The sequence below is a fragment of the Pongo pygmaeus genome, chromosome 19, assembly GCF_028885625.2.
Source record: "Pongo pygmaeus isolate AG05252 chromosome 19, NHGRI_mPonPyg2-v2.0_pri, whole genome shotgun sequence".
Lineage (NCBI taxonomy): Eukaryota > Metazoa > Chordata > Mammalia > Primates > Hominidae > Pongo > Pongo pygmaeus.
In genome coordinates, this window is record NC_072392.2 from 34,151,940 (window position 1) to 34,154,396 (window position 2,457).

The 2,457-nt window shown below is 42.2% G+C and overlaps 2 pseudogenes; both read right to left on the minus strand.

Annotated features, from left to right (window-relative positions):
* Nucleotides 1-425: 425 nt before the first annotated feature.
* LOC134738622 (ATP synthase subunit a-like) lies at nt 426-1,105 on the minus strand (annotated as a pseudogene).
* A 260-nt stretch (nt 1,106-1,365) lies between these two features.
* On the minus strand, nt 1,366-2,049 carry LOC134738764 (cytochrome c oxidase subunit 2-like; annotated as a pseudogene).
* Between the last annotated feature and the right edge of the window lie 408 nt (nt 2,050-2,457).

Sequence of the window (2,457 nt, forward strand, 5' to 3'; positions counted from 1 at the left end):
AACTCCCGATGTGAGTAATACAGATGTGTTTAGGAGTGGGACTTCTAGGGGGGTTGAGTGGAGTGATGCCTGTTGGGGGTCAATGTCCTCCTAGTTGAGGGGTAGGGGCTAGGCTGGAGTGGTAGAATGCTCAGAAGAACCCAGCGAAGAAAAAGACTTCTGAGATGATGAATAAAATATTCCATACCGAAGGACTTTTAGGACGGGTACTGTGTGGTGGCCTTGGTATGTACCTTCTCCTACAATATCACATCATCATTGGTATATGGTTAGTGCATTGGTCAGTAGGCCTAGCATTAGTAGGGTGGTAGAGTAAAAGTGAAATCATATAGCTATGCCGGATGTCATTAGGAGGTCTGAAAGGGCCCCTGTTAGAGGTCATGGGCTGGGTTTTACTGTGTGACAGGCATGTGATTGTTGGGTCATTATGTATTGTCATGTAGGTAGAGGCTCACTAGGAGTGTGAAAACATAGGCTTGAATCAGGGCTACAGCGATTTCGAGAATCGTCAGTAAAATCAAAATTGTGAAGATGATTGAGGTGGTGGGGAGGTTGACAGTTGATAGTGCTAGTGTGGCGCTTCCAATTAAGTGTATGAGCAGATGGCCTGCCGTAATATTAGCAGTTAGGTGCATGGCTAGGGCTATTGGTTGGATAAATAGGCTGATGTTTTCGATAATAATTAGTATGGGAATGAAGGGTGAGGGTGTGCCTTGTGGCAAGAGATGGGCTAAGATATTTTGATTTTAAAGAGGAAGCCTGTAATTACTGCGCCTGCTCATAGGGGGATTGCCATGGCCAGGTTTATAGATAGTTGGGTAGTTGGTGTGAATGAGTGGGGCAAGAGCTTGAGGAGATTGGTTGTAGCAATGAAGATAATCAGGGATATTAGCATGAGGGATCAGGTTCGTCCTTTAATGTTATGTATTGTTGTTATTTGTTTTAGGGTGAGTTGAATTAGTCACTGTTGAGTGGTAATTAATCGGTTGTTGATAAGGTGTTTGGAAGCTGGAATCAGCATGGGGGGAAATAGAACGATTGGCACTGCAGCTGGCAGGCCTAGAATTGTGGGGGCAATGAATGAAGTAAACAGATTTTTGTTCATTTTGACTCTTAAGGATTATTGTGGTTTTGCATGTTAATAATTTTTAGTGAGGTAGGCAGATGGTAGTTTGTGTTTAGTACTTTTAGTTGAATGATGAGGAATAATGTGAGGAGTATTGATGCGATGATAGTGGGTCATAAGTTGGGTGTCTAGTTGAGGCATTTCTCTGTAAAGAGATAGCAATTCTCTTAGTCTTTAACTTAAAAGGTTAATGCTGGGTCAGCTCTACAGTGAACCTTATTAAGAGAGTGGGCGGTAGCCTATGAAGTGGATACAGGTCCTATTTCGAAGATTTTTAGCAGGATTAGTTCTAGAACGATGGGTATGAAACTATGGTTAGCTCCGCAGATTTCTGAGCATTGACCGTAGTATACTCCTGGTCGTATGGCGGTGAATGTGGTTTGGTTTAGGCGTCTGGGGATTCCATCTGTTTTTAAGCCTAATGTGGGAACAGTTCATGAGTGTAGGACGTCTTGTGATGTAATTATTATATGAACAGGGGCTCCAATTGGAAGGACTACTCGATTAACAACTTCAAGAAGTCGAAGGTCACCTGGGTCTAAGAATAGTGGTGGAAGCATATAGGAGCTGAAAATGAATCCTCCATAATCGGTGTATTCATAGGTTCAGTATCATTGGTGTCCGACTGATTTAATGGTAAAAGAAGGGTCATTGATTTCATCTGTTATGTACAGGATACGTAGGGATGGAAGGGCAATTAACACTAGGACAATGGCGGGTAGAATCGTTCAAACAGTTTCTATTTCTTGGGCGTCTGTGATGTTAGTGTTAGTTAGTTTTGCTGTAATTGTTAGGAAGAGGGCATATAAAACTAGAAAACTGATAAGAAAGAAGATTATGAGGGAGTGATCATGGAAGGCGATTAGCTCTTCTATGATAGGGGATGTGGCGTCTTGAAGACCTAGCTGGGCTCCGTGTGCCATTAAGATATACGGGGTTTAACCTGTAACTTATCCTTGACAAAGTTATGAAATAGTTTTTCTAATATCTTGTTGAAAAAGTCATAGGGGTTATGAGGCTGTCTTGAAACCAGCCTTAGGAGGTTCAATTCCTTCCTTTTTTGTCAAGGTTTTATGTAGACTGGTTCTTCAAATATATGGTAGGGTGGAGGGCATCCGTACAGCCACTCTAGGTTAGTGGAAGGTTGCTCAATTATTAGGACTTTTTGCTTTGAAGCGAAGGCCTTTCAGGTTATGAAAATTATTAGCATTACTGCTGTCAGGGAGATGAATGAGCCTACAGATGATAAAATATTTCATGTGGTATATGCATCGGGGTAGTTGCAATAACATCGGGGCATCCCAGATAGGCCGAGAAAGTGCTGTGGGAAG